The sequence below is a fragment of the Callithrix jacchus genome, chromosome 9 (genome assembly GCF_049354715.1).
Source record: "Callithrix jacchus isolate 240 chromosome 9, calJac240_pri, whole genome shotgun sequence".
In the NCBI taxonomy this organism is placed as follows: Eukaryota; Metazoa; Chordata; class Mammalia; order Primates; family Cebidae; genus Callithrix; species Callithrix jacchus.
The window spans coordinates 3,817,635-3,826,719 of record NC_133510.1 but is presented as its reverse complement, the minus strand read 5'-3'; the positions used below and the strand labels follow the sequence as shown (position 1 = coordinate 3,826,719).

At 44.2% G+C, this 9,085-nt stretch overlaps 1 protein-coding gene across 25 annotated transcripts in view; it reads left to right on the top strand.

The window, feature by feature from the left end:
- Positions 1–9,085, top strand: part of LOC103795080 (uncharacterized) — a 597,037-nt gene that overhangs the window by 88,239 nt on the left and 499,713 nt on the right. For 23 of the 25 annotated variants that reach the window (XM_078338228.1, XM_078338230.1, XM_078338237.1 and 20 more), the window contains one exon: positions 725–884. The exons of the other annotated variants lie outside the window; for them this stretch is intronic. The gene's annotated coding sequence lies outside the window, so the exon portion shown is untranslated. The remainder of the gene's footprint in view (positions 1–724; positions 885–9,085) is intronic. 25 annotated transcript variants of the gene reach the window in all.

The following is a 9,085-nucleotide window of genomic DNA, read 5'->3' as shown; positions in this document are numbered from 1 at the left end:
GTACAATGTGAATTTAGAAAAATGAATTTAGATTGCTTTGAAATGAGCTTAGTCAGGTTATTTAGTATCTTTGGGCCTTAGTTGTCTTATCTGTAAAATCAGAATAATTAATTTCCAGTACTGTCATGAAGTGTAAGTGAAATAATATATGTAAAATAATTAGCAGAGTCCTGACTTGTAGTTATAGACAAACAAATAGGACTGCAATTATTGTAAGTATTAAAGAGGCAGTGCTAACAAGAACAGGGCAGGATAAACTCTAGATATCCATACAAAGCTTTTCCCTATGCCTTATCTCCTATTTCATACTTGCCTGCCTTGCAACTTCCACTTCCCTTACGCTGGGTGAACCGGACCGTGATCTGATGTTTCCCTGTGCGGTGTCTCATGTTGTTTCCACCTGCGGAAGTGCCCCTCTATGACGTAGCACTCAAGCACCTCATCTCTCTCAAAACATGCCACCGGCCACACTCCTTTCTTTGCTATTTCACTGTATTTTCCAAATATTACTAAGGGTGCCTATAGCATGAATCTATGGTTTGAATATTTGTCTCCTCCTAAACTCATGCTGAAGTTTAATCCCCGGTGAGTCAGTATTGAAGGTGGGGAAGGGGGACTTTAAGGGGTGATGGGTCACGAAGGCTTTTCCCTCATGAATGGGAAAATTCATTAATGGAATCATACATTAATGGGTTAACGGATTAATATGGTATCATGGGCGTAGGACTGGTGGCCTTATGAGAAGAGGAAGAGAGACCTGAGTCAACATTCGAGGGTGCTGGCTCCTTCCCCGTGTGGTGCTCTGCATTGCCTTGAGATTGCGCGGCAAGAAGACCCTCACCAGGTGTGGCCCCTTGACCTTGGACTTCGCAGACTCCATACCTGTAAGAAATAAACTCCTTTTTTTTTTTTTATAAATCATCCAGTTTTAAATACTCTCTTATAAGAAACAGAAATGAACCAGGACAGAAAATTAGAATTGAGAGTAGGGTGGGGCTGATAATGAATACCTGACAATGTAAAAGTGGCTTCTGAACTGGGTAACGGGCAGAGGCTGGAAGAATTTGGAGCAGCAGGCTAGAAAAGCCTATGTTCTGCTGAAGGCTTGGAATTGGCTAGTTTGAACAATTTCAATGGGCTTCAGGGTCTCTGTGGGCTCCTTGAAGACTAGGGAAAGTTTGGAACTCCTTGGAGACTGGTTTAGTGCACATGACCTGAATGAAATCTGGACAGTAAAGGCCATTCTAATGAGGTTTCAGATGGAAATCGGGAACAAGGTGTTGGAAACTGGAGTAGCTGGGCGCGGTGGCTCATGCCTGTAATCCCAGCACTTTGGGAGGCCAAGGTGGGCAGATCGCTTGAGCTCACAAGCTTGAGACCAGTCTGGGCAACATGGCACAAGGCCATCCTTATGTCCTTGTTATAAACTGGTAAATAACTTGGCTGTGTCCATGGCCAAGGGCTTCGTGGAAGGCTGAACTTGAGAGTGATGAACTAGGGTGGCTGGCAGGAGAAATATCCAAGCAGCAAAACGTTCAGGCGTCTGCCTGGCTGCTATTAATTGCTTATGCTAAGCTGCAAGAGGGAGAAAATGACGTGAAGATGGAATTTATGATCAAAAGACAAGCAAAGTAGAAAGATTTGGAAAACTCAGCCTGGCCACGTAAAGGGTGAAGAAGCATGTTCACGAGAGGAAACCAAGGGTATAGTCCAGCTACCTTTGCCAAAGAGATTAGCATGGGTAGAAGGGAGCCAGGTGCTATTTCTTAAGATAATGGAAGACGGACCCTGAAGGCATTTCGCAGATCTTTGAGTCTGGCCCTCCCATCACGGCCCATCCCAGGCCTGCAGGCCTACAAGGGCACCATGATTTCGAGGGAGGGGCCCAATGCACACTCCACAGGCTTGCTGCCCAGGGCCACCGTGGAACTCTGCTCCCCAAATTCTGGTGCAGTGCTTCTCGGCCACTCTAACTGGAGTTCAAATGGTCCAAGATTTAAGTAAGCCTTGGCAGTGTCCATGTGGCTCTGATTCTGCAGACGTGGAGAAAGCAAGAGCTGTGGAGGCTTGTCAGCCTTTAGCCAGATTTCAAGGAATGTTGCTAAAGCCTGGGAGTCCAGGCAGAGACCTGTTGCAGGGGCAGAGCCACTGCAGAAAGCCCCCACTAGAGCAATGCCTGAGTGAAAATGCAATGTCGGAGCTGCCACAGAGTCCTCGCCTGGGCAATGCCTAGTAGAGCTGTGGAAGTGAGACCCCTACAAAGTCCCACTGGAGCAATATCTAGTGGAGCCATGGGAACCAGACAGCCACCAGGGCCCCAGAACTGTTGATCCACAGCCAGCAATGCCTGTCTGGGAAAATTACAGGTACTGGACTCTACCCATTATGAGCAGCCATGTGGATTGCTCCCAGTAAAGCCGTAGGGATGGGACTGCCTTAGGCCTCGGAGGCCTAATCCCTACCCCAGTATCTCCAGGAAGTAGCACATGATAGCAAGAAATTATTTTCCAGTTTTAAGGTTTTTTTTTTTTTTCAAATTTATTTTTTTTACTTTATATATATATATATATATATATATATATATATATTTTTTTTTTTTTTTTTTTTTTGTAGAGATAGAGTTTCACCATCTGGTTAGCCAGGCTGGTCTCGATCTCCTGACCTTGTGATCCCCCTGCCTCGGCCTCCCAAAGTGTTGGGATTACAGGCGTGAGCCACTGCACCCAGCCTCCAGCTTTAAGTTTTAATGTCTGCCCTTCTGGCCTATTACTCCTTTATTCTGGGCTATCTTTTCCTTTTACCATGGGAATGTTTACCCTATGCCTGTCTTACCGTTGTATTCTGGCAGTAAATAACTTGTTTTGATTTCATAGGCTTATAGATGAGACTCTGGAATTTGGACTTTTGAGTTGGTGCTGGAAGGAATTTAGACTTTGGGACTATGAGGATGGAACGAATGTGTTTGTATAGGAGGAGGACATGAGTTCTGGGGGGCCAGTAAAGGAATGCTATGGTTCGAGTATTTGTCCCCTCCAAAACTCATGTTGAAATTTCATCCTCAAGGTGGCAGCATTGAGAGGTGGGGACTGTAAGATGATTGGGTCATGAATGCTCTGCCCTTGTGTGTGGATGAATCCATTAGTAGATTAATGGAATAGTGAATGATGGGTTATCATGGGAGTAGGATTGGTGACTTCATGAGAAGAGACAGTGAGGCTTGAGCCTTGCTCATCATCATGTGATGCCCTTTCCTCCCTTGGGACTCTGCAGAGCGTCCCTACTAGCGAGAAAGCCCTCACCAGATGTGGCCCCTCAACCTTGTACTTAGACTCCATGAATGTAAGAAATTTCTTTTCTTTATAAATTACCCAATTTAAGATATCCTGTTACAAGCAACAGAAAATGGACTTAGACCCTCTTTTACAGTCTTATTCAAGTGTCCACTTTCTCTTACTGGACTGTAAGTTCCTTGATGGCAAGGAACTCTGTGTCCCCAGTATAAAACAGATGTGTCTGCCTTAGGCCTTGGGGGCCTAGTCCCCACCCTAGTATGTCCAGGAAGTAGCACATGATAGCAAGAGATTATTTTCTAGCTTTAAGTTTTAATGTCTGCACTGTGTCCCCAGTGTAAAACAAATAGACAGTTGTGAAGTAGGTGCAAAAATGCTGTAGAAACCCAGGGGACAGAGAGCCCACTTTTAGCAGAAGAAACCTGGATATCTGGACATAATCTGATAAATAATAGGGCTTCTTAATTAGAGGACAATGTGATGATCATATGTGAAGATTTTTTTCTGGAGGTGCATGTGGTGGGTGAGGTATTAAGTGGGGAGACTAGTTTTATGGTAAGGGCCTGGATTTGGCAGTGGGAACTGAGAAGGACCAATTTGGGAGACTGTGGAAGATACTACTCCATAGGATCAATGAGACGAAAGCCAGATGTCCCTCTCTTATGGAGTCCAATGGCCTGGCTTGTGTCCTGGCTTTGTCACCCACTGGTTGTGGGACTTGAGAAATTTACCTAGATTTCTGTGCTTCAGTTTCCTGAACTCCATAATGGGAATAAAAACTACCTTGGAAGTTGACGAAATGATACGGTATTTAAAGCCAACGAAGTCTAACACTTATAGGTGCTATGTAAGTTAATCTAAGCCTATTCTGAAGGCGTTTATATTGTATTTTAGAAATTATATGGGGATGATGCAAACATTTGTGTGTGTATGTGTGTGTGGAGAGTGGGTGGGGTGTGTGTATGTGTGTGTGGAGAGTGGGTGGGGTGTGTGTATGTGTGTGTGGAGAGTGGGTGGGGTGTGTGTATGTGTGTGTGGAGAGTGGGTGGGGTGTGTGTATGTGTGTGTGGAGAGTGGGTGGGGTGTGTGTATGTGTGTGTGGAGAGTGGGTGGGGTGTGTGTATGTGTGTGTGGAGAGTGTGTGTGTGTGGAGAGTGTGTGTGTGTATGTGTGTGTGGAGAGTGGGTGGGGTGTGTGTGTGTGTGGAGAGTGGGTGGGGTGTGTGCATGTGTGTGTGTGTGTGGAGAGGGTGGGGTTTGTGTGTGTGGAGAGTGGGTGTGTGTGTATGTGTGTGTGGAGAGTGGGTGGGGTGTGTGTGTGTGGAGAGTGGCTGGGGATGTGTGTGTGTGTGTATGTGTGTGTGGAGAGTGGGTGGGGTGTGTGTGTGTGGAGTGGGTGGGGTGTGTGTGTGTGGAGAGTGGGTGGGGTGTGTGTGGAGAGTGGGTGGGGTGTGTGTGTGTGGAGAGTGGGTGGGGTGTGTGTGTGGAGAGTGGGTGGTGTTTGTGTGTGTGGAGAGTGGGTGGGGTGTGTGTGTGTGTGGAGAGTGGGTGGTGTTTGTGTGTGTGGAGAGTGGGTGGGGTGTGTGTGTGTGTGGAGAGTGGGTGGGGTGTGTGTGTGTGTGTGGAGAGTGGGTGGGGTGTGTGTGTGTGGAGAGTGGGTGGGGTGTGTGTGTGTGTGGAGAGTGGGTGGTGTTTGTGTGTGTGGAGAGTGGGTGGGGTGTGTGTGTGTGTGGAGAGTCGGTGGGGTGTGTGTGTGGAGAGTGTGTGTGTGTGTGTATGTGTGTGTGGAGAGTGGGTGGGATGTATGTGTGTGGGGGAGAGTGGGTGGAGTGTGTGTGTGTGTGTGGAGAGTGGGTGGTGTGTGTGTGTGTGTGTGGAGAGTGGGTGGTGTTTGTGTGTGTGGAGAGTGGGTGGGGTGTGTGTGTGTGTGGAGAGTGGGTGGGGTGTGTGTGTGGAGAGTGTGTGTGTGTGTGTGTGTATGTGTGTGTGGAGAATGGGTGGGATGTGTGTGTGTGGGGGAGAGTGGGTGGAGTGTGTGTGTGTGTGTGTGTGTGTGTGTGTGTGTGTAGAGAGAGAGAATGTGGGGCTGGAAGACCAGATATGCTAGCTTGTCATGTTCTAGGAAACTAACTATCTGAGAGAATACATTAAAGTTTGGGGAGATTGTGGTGCCACAAACGCCAGGATAAATGTATATATGAACTGCACAAATACTATGGAGAATGAGGTGGCTAAGCCTAGTGTGGTGGGGTACGGGACGAAGGGGAAGGAGTAGGGGCAGAAATGAAAATTAGAAAACAATACTATGGAGACCTTAAAATAATTTTTTTTTTTTACAAAAACAGTAAGCAGTATATCACAGCTCAGGAGCTCCAGGACCACTCAAAAAGTGTTTTGTGAATCTTTCAAATCAATAGCACCGATTAGTCCAGAAAAAGGAATGAAAGGACCTCAAGATGGCAGAGTTCTAGTAACAGCGAGAGAGCAGCATGGTCAAAGGCAGTGGAGAGACAAATCTGGAGTTTTCCATCATGGCAAGAGGAGAAATGAATTTTAGCAAATGAAACTTGGGAAAGAGAGTAGGTGCTTAGAAAAGATTTTCTTTAAGAAAAATTTACATATTTTGCTTTTAATTGAAGGTTAGGATACTTTTCTTTATGTTTCTTTTTAGGTTTCCATTAAGAAATTGTCTGAATTCTGACATTTGGATTGTTTGATAATTCCACATGGAATTGTGTGTTAGGATATGACTTAAAAAAATTTTTTTTTTTTGAGACAGAGTCTCTTGCTCTGTTGCCCAGGCTGGAGTGCAGTGGCGTGATGTCAGCTCACTGCAACCTCTGTCTCCTGAGTTCAAGTGATTCTCCTGCCTCAGCCTCCAGAGTAGCTGAGATTACAGGCTTGAGCCACCACGCCCGGCCTACTTTTTGTATTTTTAGTAGAGATGGGGTTTTACCATGTTAGCCAGGATGGTCTTGACCTTCTGACCTCATGATCTGCCTGCCTGGGTCTCCCAAAGTGCTGGGATTACAGGCTTGAGCCACCAAGGGTAAGACTTTATCTTAAGCACATAAAGAACCTTTGATTGCCACTCCAACAGGTTCGAGATAAAGAGTAAAGTTTCATAAAGTATTGATTTGATTTCTATTTCTTTGAATCTTTACATCTACTTCTACATCCTCATTTTTAATTAGCTTCAGAAGTAGTTTTGCCTAAGAACCTGACAACGATCTCTCTGGTATGTAGTTTCTAATTAGAAATATACATATGGGGGCCGGGCGGTGGCTCAAGCCTGTAATCCCAGCACTTTGGGAGGCCGAGGCGGGTGGATCACGAGGTCAAGAGATCGAGACCATCCTGGTCAAAATGGTGAAACCCTGTCTCTACTAAAAATACAAAAAATTAGCTGAGCATGGTGGCGTGTGCCTGTAATCCCAGCTACTCAGGAGGCTGAGGTAGGAGAATTGCCTGAACCCAGGAGGCGGAGGTTGCGGTGAGCCGAGATCGCACCATTGCACTCCAGCCTGGGTAACAAGAGTGAAACTCCATCTCAAAAAAAAAAAAAAGAAATATACATATGGACATACATACTATGTATAATAATATACATAATGTACTATGTATAATAATATATAATAATAATATACATGATGTACTATGCATGTCATAAATGTAGTAATAGACATAATGTACTGTGTGTAATATGTAATAATGTACATAGTATGTATATCAATATACTTAGATGTATAAGTATATATATTGACTATACCTATATAGTCTATATATGTATAAATGTATGTATACGTCAACCAGTCAATCAATTATGTACAGATGGAACATATTCACTACTAAGATGTTAACTCTCCTTTTTCCTTCCTCCCTCCTTCCCTTTCACTTAAAAAAAAAATCTTTCATATCACTAAGGGTAAAGGTATATTATTTCTGATGTCACAGTTGCTTTAAATAATTCTAAACAGCTGATACAGATACCTTCTATCCCATTGACATAGAAGGAGGAATGGGAATTGATAAATGACAAGATTACAAATACTCTAATATTATTGTTAAATAAAACAGTGCTGTAGCAATAGCTCTTCTGAATAGCATCAGATAAGAGATCCTGCTGGTTACAATGGAGGGTTAGTGCCACCATTCCGACTTTCTGGAGAGGTCCTGTTTCCTCAGATAAGTCCTGTCTGCCTGCTTCATCGTGGGACAGAAAACCTCCTTGGGTTCTAGGGATCCTCTAGGTCAAAGACTCTTAAACTGGTGCATTGGAAAGATCTTGAACTCCATAAAGTTAATGCAAATATTATAACCACATTTTTTGTGATCAAATACATATAACATGGATCTACCCTCTTAACAAAATTTTAACTATAAGCATCATGTTGTGCAGCATCTATTTAGAACTTTTTCATTTTGTGTGACTGAAGCTTTATACCCATTGAATAGCAAGTTTCTACTTCCGCTCCCTCCAGCTTCTGCAGCCACCATTCTCCTTGTTTTTTTCTACGAGTTCGACTACTTTAAAAACCTCATAAAATGAAATCATGCAGTATTGTCCTTCTGTGACTGGCTGATTTCACATAGCATGATGTCCACTTTTGTGGAAAACAGTATGGAGATTCTTCAAAAAATTAAAAAGTAGAACTACCATCCCACATTCCCATTTCTGGTTCTTTATCCAAAAGAACCGAAATCAAGATCTGGAAGAGACATTTGAATTCCCATCTTCATTGCAGCAACTCACAGTCGCCAAAAGATGGAAACCACATTAATCTCTATTGATTGATGACCGAATAGAGAAAATCTGGTGCATGCATACAATGCAATATTAATATTATTCATCCATACGACGGAGGAAATCCTGTCACATGCTACCATATGAATTATAGCCGCGCCTTCAGGGAAAATCTTGGGGGAAATGTCTGCAGCTTTCTATCACATTCTGGAAGGAATCTGCGATCCAAAGAAAGCTGAACATCCCTGCATTAAGGCCTGCCTGACACTGAACAAACTCGAAGAAGTTCGTGTTTAGGCCTGTTCTGGATAATTAACGTGCTCATGGCAGTATCCCTGCCCAACTCTTAAAAGGTCTTTTTCTGAAGGTGCTTACTCCAGTCTGCTCTCACTAGGTAGCGCTCCAGAGGGGACACGGACATCCTGTCTTTTTTTTTTTTTTTGAGACAGGGTCTTGCTCTGTTGCCCAGGCTGGAGTGCAGTGGTGTGATCTTGGTTAACTGCAATTTCTGCCTCCCAGGTTCAAGTGATTCTTCTGCCTCAGCCTCTCAGGGACTACAGGCACATGCCACCATGCCTGGCTAATTTTTGTACTTTTTCAGTAGAGACAGGGCTTCACCGTATTGGCCAGGCTGGTCTCGAACTCCTGACCTCATGATCCACCAGCCTCAGCCTCCCAAAATGCTGGGATTATAGGTGTAAGCCACCACACCTGGCCACTAGCATCCTATCTTATGGAAACATACTTATTCCATTTCCTCAGAGTACTGCTCTTTGCTGGGGAAATGCAAATAAACTGAACTGAGGTTAATGGTTTGCTTTTCTCAGATGTGAGTATTTCTTCAGGGAAAGTCAGTGACCTAAACTGATAAAAGCAAACAGTAGAGATTTGAAGCTCGCTCGAGTTAGAATGGTGGATAAGATTATAACAGGGCTGTTCTTCCCAACTCAAGTCATACAACATATGCCTTTTCTATATGCAAGACTGATCTACCTACTTAAGAAAGAAGAAAACAAATCCACTGGACAATGCCACTGAAGATTATTTTTTGC